Source organism: Misgurnus anguillicaudatus, unplaced genomic scaffold (assembly GCF_027580225.2).
Source record: "Misgurnus anguillicaudatus unplaced genomic scaffold, ASM2758022v2 HiC_scaffold_32, whole genome shotgun sequence".
Classification (NCBI taxonomy): domain Eukaryota; kingdom Metazoa; phylum Chordata; class Actinopteri; order Cypriniformes; family Cobitidae; genus Misgurnus; species Misgurnus anguillicaudatus.
The window spans coordinates 2300858-2317370 of NW_027395282.1; the positions used below are offsets into that span (position 1 = coordinate 2300858).

At 35.1% G+C, this 16513-nt stretch overlaps 1 long non-coding RNA gene across 1 annotated transcript in view; it reads right to left on the minus strand.

The window, feature by feature from the left end:
- LOC141363134 (uncharacterized) overlaps positions 1–16513 on the minus strand; it is a 46000-nt gene that overhangs the window by 13279 nt on the left and 16208 nt on the right. The window lies entirely within an intron of this gene.

Sequence of the window (16513 nt, forward strand, 5' to 3'; positions counted from 1 at the left end):
GTGTGTGGTATTCCGTACGCTTCGAAAAACTGAATCAATTTTTGAAGCAATTGGTTCAATTGATTCGAAACTTCGTTTCTCCCATCTCTTCCGAGTTCACCTACACTGGTCATTTGTGATCAACTCCCCCTAGTGGTGAATCGTCGGATTTTCGAAACGTTTCGAAACAGTTGTGATGTAATGAAGCCTCGTTTGCTAAAATCACGTGACTTGGCACGCTCCGAACCAATTGATTCGAAACAAAAGATTCATAACTGTTTCGAAGCCTCATGAAGCACTGCTTCAAAGCAACCACCACTAACTTTAGAAGATATCAAGTCTATATTTTTATATTAGAATTTTTTTTACATTTATGTAGGAGGATTTTATGTAGAAAACAGTAAACCACAAATAAATACTTCAGATGGGTTTTCACAGGCATTGTCACAATATCTTTAATGTTGCATCTTCTCTGATGTACCATATTTTTCAATTAAATTTACATTTGCACAATAAATTATCTTAGCTGCAGACATTGTAAGTCTCTATAAATACTGATAATTGTGGTAAAAACAATAACAAAAGAAATAGGTCTGTATTATTAAATTGCAGACAAAGATTTTGAATAGCTAGGTTACAGTGGCGGCTCGTGACTGCTCTTATGAGGGGCGCAAATTCAAAACAAGTGTTTTCGGAGTGTCACCATGTGCATCACGTGTTTTGTCAAAATAAGTGTCTGCTGCACATGCGTCAAAACGCTTTCACAAAATACACACAAGACACTCTTTTACCTTAACAGTAAACTCTGATTACACATGAGATTATTAGGGTTCCCACGGGTCCTTGAAATCCTTAAAGTTTGTGACTCTGGGGGGGGGGATTCAAGGCCCTGGAAAGTTTAAAAAAATATACATACATACAGGTCATTGAAAGTGCTTGAATCTGTTATGTGCAAGAAGTTTTCTGGGAAAAAAAATCCATATTATTCCGCGTGTAGTGTAGGATAATATCATAAAAATTCTACACTTTTTAATCACACGTGCTAAACTGTTCACTTTAAATGCTTATATATTCTGTATGCGAATGTTGATTCATACCAAAATGTTTTTTTGGATAGTTGTGTTTGACACATGAAAACGTCTCGGGTTACGAATGTAACTGTTGTTCTCTGAGAAGGGAACGAGATGCTGCGTCTCCCTTGCCATACTTCCTGCGTCCCTGTAACACCATCTTTGTCAATATTTCAGATAGCGATATACTTCCTGACTCCCTCGTCACCCTGTCTTTGTCGTTAAGCCTCACCATTGGTTGAAATTGATATACACATTCAGACGCACTTACCCCTGGAGGCGTCCCCAAAGTGTCACCGCAGTGACGCAGCGCGAGTTCCCTCGAAAGAGAACTGTAACAATGTATCTTAAAAGGTAACATGATATAACCTTGCTCTCACTTGAAATGTGTCCTCACATTAAGTTCTTGAATTTGAGGGTATTGGACCTGGAAAGTCTTGAATTTGAAGTACTAAGGAGTGGGAATTCTGTGATTATCTGGCAAGAGTTTTTTATCTCGTTTATCATAAACCCTTTAGCGGCGTCTGCAGCTGGCACAAGACACGTGATGCACATAGGTTCACTCGACGCGCTGAACACATATTTTGAAATTACAAACCACACACATGACAGGCTACGTATTATGTTGTGACAAACTTTGCATCGTGCACCCTCGATAAAAGAAGTCACCGGCTGCCACTGCTAGGTTGTATTGTATGTTTGGTGTTAATGGGTATGGTAGGGGGCCCGACCTATTATTACATTGGGCCCAAAAATGCTAGCGGCGCTCCTGTACACATATGCATTAAAAATCCCGTCTTTGCAAGTATCTTCATAAAACGGGTCATTAAGGTCTTAGGAGAAAGTAAACAGCAGAAAAAATGCATGAGTAACAATAGCGTTATTTGGATCCGGAGTTTGGTGTTAAAGATGCAATTTGTATTATCTGCGCTGCTAGATGGCGCCAGATCAAATCAATAACAATGACGTTGTTTAATGACGCTCTGAAGCAGCGTGGAATTATGGGATTTGTAGTCTTTAACTCAACCGCTGATGGCCATCAATCAGACGAGAACGAGAAATCACGTTGATGGATAAGGTAATCAAGTCTTATAAATGTTGCGTTTGATGACATTGTTTATTTCATTATGTAAGTTTATATGTGATGTTCAAAATGAAATTGTTAGTCATATTGATATTACAGTATTAGTCCAAATTCGATGGTTAACACAGCTCAGAATTAAGTTTTCAACTTACAATCTACAATGATTTTTTCACATAATGTATTGACAGTACAAATCTTATTGTGAAGTGTCTTAAAATGACCATTTATATTGCTGTACAATACCTTTTGATGTGCATATCGTCCGCGGGAAGACGCACTTCAAAGGCAGCATGTTTGAAATATAAACAGAGAGCGCCTTTGTGATAACTAATCACATATTTGAAAACTACAATACTAATTTCTTGCTAAAAATGCAATTAAAATGTGTAAAAGTGAAAATATACCTTTATTTACACTAAATTTGTGCTCCAGGCGCTTCCTTGGCCGCCATTTTATTTTTTCGAGCTCGACCAGTGTTGTCATGTGGGTTACGTCAGTAAAGGCGGTGACAAAGGGTCACATGGATATTAACGTCATTGACAGGAGACTGCACTGCCCCGTGTCAATGTTTTGAATGCCAATTTTCTCACGATTTACAAGTAGTTGAAAACATTACAGATATTGATATTAATCAGCTGGACAAAATATATAACACTGGCCTAGTGGTTTTTGGAGATTTTACTGCAAATATCTTACAAATTGCACCTTTTATTGGGAAGTTACCTAATTTTGCTTTATCTGTCAGTAGCTTAATAAAAAATTAATATCTCAATGCTCTTGACTAAATTACGTTTATACCTTTATGAAGATATATGCATTATTTCATCACTGACTGTTTTGTGTGTAATATACACACAATGCGTTGGTTTTAAGTGCATAACGCTGCGCATAAAATAACACTTCATCGCTGCCTCCATTGTAAAATAAAACTTTGTTGATGAAGGTACAGTCATTCAATTTACACCTGTCACTATGGTTACAGGCATCCTGTGCGAATTGACTGTGTGAACAGAACAGACCCTGCATTATTCGTTTATGTGTACTGAATAATATGATATACAAATTTCTGTAACACTTTTCAAAAAGGTTGCATTTGTTCACATTAGTAAATGCATCATATAACATGAACAAACAATGAAAAATATAAGCATTTATTAATTATTTATGTCATTACAGTAACGGATGTTAGTTCATGGTGCATTAACTAATGTTCACAGTTTCAACTTTGATTTAGAAAAATATATAAGTAAATGCTAAAATTAATTAGATTTACAATTAATAAAAAGATTAATTAAAGATGGCGATATTCATAAGATATTTTTATATAGTGAGTTATTTTCACCTTAATCTCAAATGACCTGCAAACTACTAGCCTGGTCCAACCAGACTCTGGTACATTCATTTCATTTGTACAGATGTCAATGTCAAGGATACTTTCTTGGCAGGATAGTCCTTACAAGTCACTTCCTTCAGAGTCAAGGCGAGGCTCCTCTTAAGCATTCGGAGAACACGTAAATGGAACAGGCTAGCAAGTGCACGTCATTGCGTCATTGCGTCAATGAAAGGTGTGCTGCGCGCATAGGATCGTGGGTGATTTCAGCGCGTGAAGAGCGCAAAGGCTACACATTTGCATCCTTTCCTGTACATGGGATATTTCTCGAATAAAGGACTCAGTCCTTGGCTGAAATTTCGAGGATCCTCGACATTGGAACAGTCCTTTGACGGACGTCAATGACGTAGCATCCTTGAAATTCTGGCTTCCGAGGATCCTTTCTTGACATTGAGAAACGGCCATTGTCTGGTCATGCTCTATTGCAAAGCGTTACTTCCATTATGGAGGGTCCTCTGTTGAACTTTAAAACTATTGGATCTGCCCAGATTCCCTCATACGCACAACTGACACAACATCATAGAATGTCTCTGAACAGGTTCACGGCCACTTTTGGGGGAAAACAAACTAGGGCTGCGTTCCACTCCAGTTACACGCACTCGTGAACTTCCCTGAACACTTCCCCTCGGGGGAATCCCTGTCGCCATTCTGAATTGCGTTCCACTTCGTCAAGTGGACGAGGGAAGTTTGTATGGACAGACCCTCGCTTCAGCGATTTTGACAGAGGCAGCGAGTCTGCTTCATATGTACACTGCAGCTTCATATCCCACAATGCAACACGATTGTGACGTCACTTCAGTAACTCGCGCTTTGCACAGTTCAAATGATGGAGGGGACGGTCTCCACTTTCCATGTGATCAAGGGCTTAGGACGATCCATTTGAACCCACTTCAAGTGTTTTAGCAGTAGTGGGCACTCGTACAACGTATGCAATGAGGTACATCCAAATGAACGAGACTGAGGAAAGTTAGCGAGGGAATGTCATAAAAAACGACCTGGAACGCAGGACTAGACTTCCCATTGACTTCCATACAAAATAGCAGAACAAAGCAACGTTTGTACACAGCCGGCAGGCGTAAATAACTTATGAAATCACTCAGATTAAACATGTTGAGTTATTATCTGTCCACCCTGCCTGCCATAGAGCGCGAAAGATACATTAACACATTTAATTTGGTCATAATAAAAATATGTCCCTTTCATTCTTCCAGCGTCAAATTTGTGTATCAACGCTCCCTATTGGTCAGAGGTGTCTTACCCGGACATTTACTCGTACCTCATTGACTCAACAGGGAAGACAGTAAATGATTTTACTTCGTATTTGAAAGTTACTTCGTATTTATATATTATACCTTTATATTTAGAGTACTGAGTGCACTTTTCCGTCCAGCCATACAACTAGCCTTAGCGATATTTACAGCAATCACTGGATGGCGTTGTTACACAAATTTGACGCTGTGAGAATGAAAGGGACATGTTTTTATATTGACCAAATTAAATGTGTTAATGTATCTTTCGGGCTCTATGGCAGGCAGGGTGGACAGATAAATACTCAACATGTTTAATCTAAGTGATTTCATAAGTTATTTACGCCTGCCGGCTGTGTACGAACGTTGCTTTGTTCTGCTATTTTGTATGGAAGTCTATGAGAAGTCTAGTTTGTTTTCCCCCAAAAAGGGGCGGTGACGAAATTTACAGTCAAGTTCCCGGATGTGCCGGTAGTCTGTTTCTGCCATAGGCAATCGCTAACATGTGGTCGTGACGTGTATCATGCGCCGAAACCGGCCGGAAACAACAAGTCCGAATGATCAGATCAACAAAACTTAGCAAACGTTCTTGCTCCGGCTTTAACTTCTGTATATTCTGCAGTTTTGCAACAATCGATCGAATAGCTTTTCTCACGTCTTTCTCCGCTGCTATTACTGAACTACAACTCAAACTGACGCACAACCTCAACGTCATAGTTCTATTTTTTGTTAGTTTTTTACTCTAAAATCATTTATTTTTCACAACGGTTTCGTTGGAACGGGTATATTTCACTTAAATTGTAGGCTGATATTTAAATGATATATATCCCACTATATTAATTCATAGTAGTGCGGTAACATGGCCATCAGGTATGTTAAATAAATTCTGGGTAAAATAGTGTACATGGGCAAAGCAAGCCATGCCGTTGTCGCTAGTTAGCATTGAAGTGCTAATGTACCAATATAATGTTGTTGATCAAATGAACTTGCTGTTTTCAGAAATTCATTCCATTTTTATTTTAGATTGTCTTACAAAGTATCTACAAAGTGTGTTGCTCATATTTGTGTCTAGTAAAGAGGGTTTTTTTGTTCCTATTTCTTATTTAAACTAGTGTGCATAGTTTCACTTTCTATAGAAACACTTAATAGCCACAACCTAATATTTATTTTTATTGCATATATACCAGATTAGTGGCAAATCATAAGTAATGATGTTAATATATAAGCTTAATGTTTTTTGTACTACTACAGCTTGTTATTCATATACATATATATGTTATACAGCATAATACAATTTTTTTATCAGAGAAACTAAGAAAACTTTAATTTTTTGCCAAAGACCTGCAAGATGACCTAATAAAAGGAAAAATAAATATTTTAATGTAGTGCTCAGTAGGCTACGTTTGTATTACAGTTCCCTGAGCCGAAGCTCATAACATTTTTTATGCTAGTTGAGCTATAGACTTACAGAAACTTGTTGTTATGTTTTTTACAGTTACTTCATTGTCTGTGTATTTGCACTGCTGATCAACAAAGGTAAGCACCTTTAGAAAACTGAATTTAAAGGGGTCATATTATGAGATATTTTTAAGATGTAAAATAAAACAATAAGGCCCAAGAAGCAGTGTGTTACCAGTGCAGGTCATCATATGACCCCTTTAAAGGTCCCGTTCTTTCTGTGTCTTTGAAGCTTTGATTGTGTTTATAGAGCGCAATATAACATGTGTTCATGTTTCACTTGTAAAAAAGCGAAAAAAAACAAAATTGACACATCTGTATAGCGCTGTTTTCACTGTCAAAAACGGTCTGATGTCTTCCTTGTTCTATAAAGTCCCTCCTTCAGAAATACGTATCGAGTTCTGATTGTGTAGTTTGTTTAGTAGTGTGTTGTGATTCGATAACAGCTTAGCTTGCCGTTAGCTTAGCTGGCGATTGACATATTCCTGTGAGCGGAGTTTAGTCAAAAACTCTAATATTAACATCATTAAAGCAGGAAGTAGAGGGCTATAGTCCAAACCGGAAGTTCGCTGTAGGCTTTGAAAGGTGAATTCTGAAGAAAATAAATCGCCTGGCAGTGAACTTTGACTTTTATAATTTTACAGATATTATTTATGCTATTATAGCAACATTACACACTAACTAGGGTTTAAAACATGGGATCAGGAAGAACGTGACCTTTAAGAGCTAAATTTGTGCCACTTTCAGAATTTATTTTTTTGTATATGAGTTTGTCTTTAATGTGTTTTCACTCTTTTTAGTCTCCGCAGAGACAGAAAATCTTGTGGGTGTAATTGGACGTTCCACTATCTTGCCATGTTTCTTCAGTGATAATGGGAACACAGTTACTGAAGTTAATGTCCGCTGGAGACACAGTGGCACCCTGAATGTGTGTGACATAATTGAGGACAAATGTTTAGGAGAGTACCAGGAGCCAGGCTACAGGAACAGAACTGAAGTTTTCCCTGACGAGTTTGATAAAGGAAACTTCTCCCTGAAACTCTCAAATCTTACGGCCACTGATGCAGGAGAATACCAATGCTACATCTTACATTCATCTGAACTTGTTAAAGTACAACTACACTTAAACAGTGTGTAAAACTAATTGATATTACATGACTTTTTAATTTTTAAAGCTCCGCTAACCTAAAAATGCACTTTTAAATGTGTTTCTATCAGAACGTAAGTCGTGTGTGTGTGTGTGTGTGTGCAGAAATGTTATTATACAAATCCATCTTTTCTTCTTTGTGTAATCTCCTTTAAACCGCAACAGTCACACAAAACAGGCTGTTGGGTATCCCCTATCAATATGATGTCACATTGATGACGCGCCCACCCATAATCGCTCACAGACTCCGCCTTATGAGCATGTAGTTCAATCCTCTGCCAGAGACACGTGTTTTGATGTAGTCCAAAGCAGACGTGTAAGCGCTCTACACCCTACTTTACATACACGGAGGGGAACAGCAGCTTTCTTTGCATTTAAAGCGGCACACACAAAAACAGCACATTTTTAATTGCAAACAAATGGCCATGTTCAACATCATATAACTTAAAGGGATAGTTTGGCCAAAAACGATATTAAACCCATGATTTACTCACCCCCAAGCTGTCCGAGTTGCATATGTCCATTGTTTTTCAGACAAACACATTTTCGGATATTTTAGATCTTTCTGTTGATTAAATGTAATGTTACGGGGTCCAGCCATAGTCCATGACCTTCAAGTCCAAAAAAAGTGCGTCCATCCTTCACAAATTAAATCCAAACGTAATTAACTACCTTCCGGTAGCGCCGCCATCTTAGACTCAGGAGAGAGTATTAGCGTAGTGTACGCACTTTTCTTAGTGACGTATGACAAATTTGGAGGGCGGGGGACAGAGCAGCAGCAGAGAAACCTCTTTACGCTGCGTAAGCACTCATCCTGAATGCGGATGATACTAAGATGGCGGCGCTACTGGAAGGTAGTTAATTACGTTAATAACATTTTAAATATGGATATTTCTACAACAACACCGCATGGATTATCCTCAGAAGACCTTTGTTTATCATCCTGGAGCTGTTTGGATTTAATTTGTGAAGGATGGACGCACTTTTTTTGGACTTGAAGGTCGTGGACTATGGCTGGACCCCGTAACATTACATTTAATCAACAGAAAGATCTAAAATATCCGAAAATGTGTTTGTCTGAAAAACGATGGACATATGCAACATATGGTGTATTTTGAGCTGAAACTTTACCAGATGCAGAGAGTATTTTTATATTGCTGAAAACACCTAAATTTTGGTCACTTTAAGTCTCCAATCACATTTAATTAGTTTCAGTCTACATATTGATGTATAGAAATTACAGTCGTCTTTATCACAATGCAGTGATGTTTTTCTAAACGTTTGTTGCAGAATCAACAGCAGATAAAGAAGACCCAACAGCAGATAAAGAAGACACAACAACAGATAAAGGAGACCCAACAACAGAAAAAAGGCTCATGTTGAGGATAATAATTTCTGTGTTAAGTGTTGTTTTGTTGCTGTTAGTTTGTGTCATTATAATTACATATAAGAAAAGATGTTATAAATCCTCTGGTTCAGTGGTGTCTGCTAATGGAGGGCACTTCTCTGACAATGATTCCTTTCAACCATTATCAAACCCACCTGAATCAGCTAATCAAAATCATCAGGATTTCTCAGAGCTTCAGACTATCATATGATTGGTAAGACTTTTACAAATAACTCTACAGGTTTAGCACATCATTTTTGGTAAGCTTCTAAATTTTATCCACTACAGAATTTATTACTGCTGATCAATTGATATCTGTCTGTAAAGATCATCTTCTCTTTGCCTGCTCCAGCTGTGCAGAGTTGTTCTCAGTTTTGGGGCTGCATTTCAACATTAACAATTTGTTATGCAACATCATTTATAGTCAGAAAACCCTATTGAGCTAATGATCTACATTTCACGGTTTGCTTTTTGCAAATTAATATTTGTTTAGTATCTCTACATTGTATTTTTTGCTGAGTTGCCAAATATAGTGCCACAGTTGCCTTGGTAGAATTTCACCTATAAACTAACTTACTCTCCTAGTGAACTTCATGAGCTAACACCCAGCTTACATAACATTTCTTCTCGTTCATGTAGTGTTGTATACTGTGCTTATTGTTGGTTATTAAGGGAAGATATGGGGTGGTGATGGCCCAGTGGATAAGACACATGCCTTTGGTGTGAGAGATCCAGGTTTGAATCCACTGTGATGCACCATTGTGTCCCTGAGCAAGACATTTAACCCCTAGTTGCTCCAGAGGCATGCAGCCTCTGACGTATATAGGAATTGTACGTTTTTTTTATTTTTTTTTTTGATAAAAACGTCAGCTAAATGAGTAAGATGTTAATTATAAGCAACTTATTTTTAAGTAGCTTATAATAAGTTGCTTCTAAATAAATAGAAATGTAACTATTCTGTTATTTAAAATCTTAAAGTATTCTGCACTAACAGTTTTTTTATTTCTGTTTCTTTGTGTTCAACTTATAAGACAATCTTTAATATTTATAGTATTTTATAAAATTGATATTTCAGGTCCAATATATTTTTTTGGTCTAGATTTCTTAAACATGGCAATATTCTGTTACAGTAGAATCTAGATATTTTGGTTTCACTCTTGTTTTATTTATTTTTCAGTGTGACTGGCTGGATTTGATTTTGGCTTGCCTTAATATTTAAATCTATTTGGTTCATTGGGCTTGTATTTATTGAATTTTGATTGCTGTTTTAAATTTTTTTTTGAAATTGAATCATTCCTCGTGATATAGTTGCAAAACTGCAAGTTTCTAAAGATTTTAAACTTGGTTTCAATTTAAGGGTTAAATATATTGTTAATATTAAAATAGTGTATTTAGTTGTAAAGAGAAAACGGTTAAAATTAAGAGGACCAATTTACTCATATGTACTTATAAATGTAGATTTTTTTCTAATTATTTCGCATTTTCCATGGGGCTTTGACTACAACATATATTTACAATTAAACTTTTTAAACTTGTCACGGGTGCAACTTTTAGATACGTTTTTTATTGTGTATGAAACCACAGAACTCTGAGCAGTCACAACAGTTTGAGATATACAAGCATAGCTTTGTTTTAAAGATGCATTCAGATTAATTTCACTGTCAAATGCATGATGCATTAGTAATGGCTCCTTAGTAATGGTTATATGTATATGAATTTTAAATTTAAATCTTTATTTATACAACAACAAAAGAACATCAGTCTGACATAGGAGTGTCAGTGTTCAGTGACTTTTAATCTGAGACAGAATTAATCAGAGGCCATAAAGTTAAATCAGTATTACAAATTACATATACTAGTGATCGAATCAATTGAACCAAAAATTGATTCAGTTCGAAACAACACAAATGCTGGCGACATCTGCTGGTCAAAAAACTGTTAAAGCAGATCTGTCCAAACATTTTACACTTTATTTTCCAAAATAATAGCAAGATTTGTATTAAAATATGTTAAAATATATGTTATGAATATTTAATTTAATTAAGACATAATTTAAAGTGTATTATGTGTTTGTTTCATTTAGGGCAAACACATCATTAAAACTAGCTCACCTTTTAATTATGCACATTTTTGTCATTAAATCTGTCTATAAACAAAAATTAGAAAAAATTGTAATGTTATTAGTCAGACGGATTCATTTTATGAACTTGCATAATAAAACTGACCCGAGTTCACCTAAACCAGACACTGATCATGTGATCAACTCCCCCTAGTGGTGAATCGTCGGATGTTCGAAACGTTTCGAAACAGTTATGACGTAATGAAGCCTCGTTTGCTAAAATCACATGACTTGAAACAAGCTCCGAACCAATGATTCGAAACAAAAGATTCGTAAAAGTTTCGAAGCCTCATGAAGCAGTGCTTCAAAATGTCCCATCAGTCACTAGTATATAGGCTACTGAGTGACCAAATAAAAATGAATAAATGAAAAACACGGAGAGTGCTAATGCTTTTATTATACTATTCTATTAATTATTATATTATCATTAATAAATATATACAAAATAATAGCATTATGTTAATCTTAATAAAAAAATTTACTTGACACCAAGCATTAAGTTACCTAATTTTTACTTGCACATAATTGATAATATATGTAATGTATATAAAAATCTGGCCAAGTAAGAAGTCATTTATGATTATTAATTCAATCATATTACACACAAAAAGTCACAAATATTTATTAAACACACCTATATAATTGAATCGATTTAATTATAATATAATGTACAGTCAATCCTGTCACACTTACCAGTTTCACACTGCTGGTGGCAAATATCAATGATGAAGGGGCAGAATATTCCTCTCCCTTTAAATATGTTGTAAATACTGACTGTCATTATATTACCAGTCGCTCACTAACAGACAGAGAAACATAATTTGTATTTCAGTATGAAGAGTGCAGTACAATTATATACTGTATATTTCTACCTGTGATTGGATGGTTGCCAGAGCGCTTGGCAGTGATTGGCTATAATAGTAACCTGGTCATTGTAACCTAGTGATATGCAGAGTGAAAGTAAACATACAATCGCCCTCAACGCAAAACTTTTTTTTTGCATTCTGCACAAGTTTCCTTTCAAATATAACTAACATAAGTTCATACAACTAAAACCACTAGCACTGTCATATTCAACTTATATGTTCACTGGAATCAAACCCATGACCTGCTGTTACTAGCCTGATACTCAGCATACCAGCTGAGTTATAGGAAAACATAATAAAGATATACCGGAGTATACTGCCTACATCTCTCTCTCTCTCTCTCTCTCTCTCTCTCTCTCTCTCTCTCTCTCTCTCTCTCTCTCTCTCTCTCTCTCTCTCTCAAAATAAACCCTTAAGAGAAATCAGCTCCTGAGGGGACTGACAGACTGTAACAACAAGTTTTGTAAGGAGACGAAGATGAAACCTCAAGAATCATGAATCTCTACAAATTAAATCTGCTTTTGAGAATAACAAATAACATGTGGATCAATGTGGTTTATATTTACAATCAAAAAGATCATCAACATAACATGCACAAATCATTATAAATGATTAATATTCTGTAACACATATAAGGCAAATCCTTTTTGTGCACAATGTGTAAAGGTTAAACAGAAAAAGATCTGTTCATGGCAGTCCGACAGATAAAACATGTCAAGAACTTCCGTCAGCAAAGTACTCGTACTAAAGTATGTAAGATATCTCTTAAGAAATATCTTCACATTATTTGTGAACTCTAAGCGGCTTTATCTAAATAACAAAGGTTTAGATAATTTATTAATAGTGCTTTATTTCTTTGATTTTGCAGTGTCTACAATTAGTTTCATATTTCTTTTGGCAAATATTTGATATTGTGTATTTTTGTATTATTTTGTCTTTGTATTACAAAAACATGTGGATGTCGTGGAAACAAATTGTTAATTTGAATTATATCCGGAGCTCCGTATCAAACTGGATCTAAGATACAGCTAACAAACAACTGTATGTAAATACAGAACAACACACTACAAAAGTTACTCCATCATTTTAAAATATTATTTAAAAAAAATTAACTGAACCATTAAGCAGACATAGAATTTAGATGTAGGCAACAGTAAATAATAATAATAATAAATCATTATTCTTCTAAATATCAATATATTTGCAGCACTTTTTTTTTTAATTATTAAGTTCATTGTTATTTTGAGAAGTAAGGGGGCACAGTGACTCAAGTGGCCGGGCCATGCCCCCTAGGGCCCGCTCGTGGCGCCGACACTGACCACCTGTGTTTTTTTATTCTGCTTTTTAAGTTGCTGTTACAAACAGACAAAATAGCATTTAACTGTTTTTAAAAGAGACTTAAAGTACTTTAGGAGCATCAAAGTTTAATTACAATCATTAATTTCAATATTTGACAAGCATAGTAAAGATATCAAGATTATATTTTTACAGAAAATTGTACATTATATAGGGTAATTTTATGTACAAAAGTAGCTTTAACTGGGTTTTTAAATTCAGTGTCATAAAAAGTTCACAATCTTTCATCAATAGCTCTCACTGCAGGGGTTAAAAATGGGCGTGTTCTTGGCCATTGTAACAACTGGCCAATCACAGCGTGGCTGATCAGTGTTTCTACTATCGATATGTGTTGCCTTTTCTTGCAGTGCACGAAGGCACAGTGATCTCAGATAATTCAATCCTGCCATACTGATCATCAACAGCGGTGGTGTTCAAAGAACCAAATAAGCGAGATCATAATTAGTGAGATCTAAACATCTCAGACGTCTCGTTTGATCTCGGATGTACACTGAAAAAATGATTCATTGAATTTAATAAATTTTTTTAAGGTAAGTGGTTGCAATCAATTTATTTAAGCTACATTTAAACAAAAAAGATTAGTAACGTAAAATAAAATATAAAACTTTTGTTTAAATGTAGCTTAAATAAATTGATTGCAACCACTTACCTTAAAAAAATTGATTAAATTCAATGAATCATTTTTTTCAGTGTATTAAGCGACGTACGAAGAACGGGCCCCAGCAGTGTTGATTTAACACTGGTGATTTTGCTGTGTGGTTTCTTGAACATGACAATGGGTTCAGATGACCTCTAAAGTATTTGGATCTCAATCCAACAGAGTTTGGGGGGTAGTGGAACATCATGGATGTGTAGCAGACAAATATGCAGTAACTGTGTGATGCTATCAGACCAAAATATCTGATCTGAGCAATGTGTACAGCACCTTCATGCTAAAAATAAAGTTGGAGTTCTGGAGAGAAATTCTTTTAGGTATTACACAGTGTACATAGTAAAGTAAAGTGGCCGCTAAATGTATTTTTGTTCATGTTATACAACAGAAAGACAAAAAATCCTCTTTTACACCTCTCACATACAAGACATTCCTCAAACAAGAAATTTTAAAGTAAATGTTGATGCACTTTTTTATTATATAATTATATCAAATTATATCAATGTATCATGCAAAATTACTACTACGTGAATGAATATAAATGTGATTGATGAAACTTGCAGGGAGCGAAACATATTAAGCAACATATTATAAAATATGTGCAACATATTAAGCAATGTTGTTATAATGCAACAACTGAAGTGCAACAGAACTACACTGAAAAAAATGATTCATTGAATTTAATAAATTTTTTTAAGGTAAGTGGTTGCAATCAATTTATTTAAGCTACATTTAAACAAAAAAGATTAGTAAAGCAAAGTAAAATATAAAACTTTTGTTTAAATGTAGCTTAAATAAATTGATTGCAACCACTTACCTTAAAAAAATTGATTAAATTCAATGAATCATTTTTTTCAGTGTACAGTACTGTATGAATCAATAGAAATATCATGGATATTAACACTGAATAATTACTATAGGGTGATATAATATTTTGTTTACTGTTTTTGAACCTTCCTATAGTCATTTTGATAGCACTTTATTGTACAGTACATACCTTGTATGGTGGTACTTACAGACAAATGTGTATTATTACTGTACTTACCAGTGGTACATACTTGGTAGTTATTATGTAACTCTAATAAGTACAGGGTAATACCAGATACATACTTACTGATGTTTTATTATCAAAGTTCGAGAGAAGCACGTTCAAATTATCCGCCAAACTATCTTGTAATTACGACCAGCTGTCAACAATCAGCAATCAGGTGTCCACAGGTACTTATATGATAGCTAATTATAAATATTACTGATGTGCCATTTTTGTACTCAGTATCTTAGTCCTTTATTGTACTTTTGTAAACCCAAGAACTGAATATCGTACGTATTAAAAACCCTACTAATCCCACCGGTCATGATTGTACACTGTAAAACAATTCCGTAGAAATTGCAACTGGGTTGCCGGTAACTTACCATAGATTTAAATTTATGTTTTTACTGGCAAAATGTTGTTCAAAGTTAATTGAACATTATACATTTACAAGTCTTTGTCTTTACAGAGTAAAACTAAAAAACAGCATCAAGGAAAACATTCTGGGAAACAAAATCTGAAGCAAAAAACTGAAAAAGGTTGATGATGATTTCTGGTTCCCAGAATGCTTTGCATGAGGCTGTTATTGTATAGTTTTATTCTGTAAAGATAAAGACTGGTAATATTTAAATTTTATTTAACTTTGAACAAACTCTTGCCAGCAAATAACATAAATTTAAATCTACTGTAAATTACCGGCAACCCAGCTGCAATAACATTGTAATTTCTACGGAATTTTTTTACAGTGTGACCGTGTCTTTTTTCTTATTTCTGACAGCTCTAAAAGTGTTGATGTTGGTTCTGGGAAAGAAATTAAACTTTTAAATGAAAAAATTGATTGTCTTAATTAAAGGCAGGATAGACAGGAATTATCTAAAAAAAAAAAACTTTTTTTACAAATTTGTTTAAACTGTCTTTATATACCAATACATAAGTAACATGCTAGTACTCCGAAAAAGAGAGTATAAAAATCGAGTAGACGTCTCACCACTGTTTTATAGACAAGTTTTTGAGCCGTTTCCGCTTTACGTCTTAAACTCCTACCATCGATGCAACCCACTTCCGTTCTGGCGGGCTGGGTTTGTTTTGCTTGCTAGCTCTGTTGTGCTGACAAAGCACTGATATCCCATTGACAAAGAGGATATAACAATTACAACATGAAGAAAAGTGGTTCGGGAACGACGTGTGCAGTAGTTGGTTGCAAACACTCGAGAAAGCACCCGAACGAGTGGTTAGACAGTGAGTGCTATGACCACAAACTAGCTACGAAAAGGCAATGTCCATGCGCTCAATTGTTTACATTTTTTCGCAAGCCTGATACCGACTCGGACCTAGAGAGATATAGTAAAAACATTTTATTATTTATTTGCAGAGGCGGACACTACTTGAGTACTTCAAGTAAATTTTCCAAGCATCTATGCTTTATCAGAGTGTTTGTCTTGGGAAAAAAATTACCTTACTAATAAATGTTCACTACATTCTAAAGCATATAATCATACTGAGTATTCCTTTTATATTGCATATTAAAATTGATTTAATACCTAATTACATAAAAAATGTGTACTTTTACTTTCTTGAGTAAAAGATGCATTAGAATGTATGTTTTCCAAAGAAAAACACTGATAAAATACAAATATATGAAAATGTACTTTTTTGTAGAAAGTAAAAATACTCAAGTAGTGTCCCCCTCTGTTTAGTTGCTTATTTAATATCTTTGGAATTGGAATA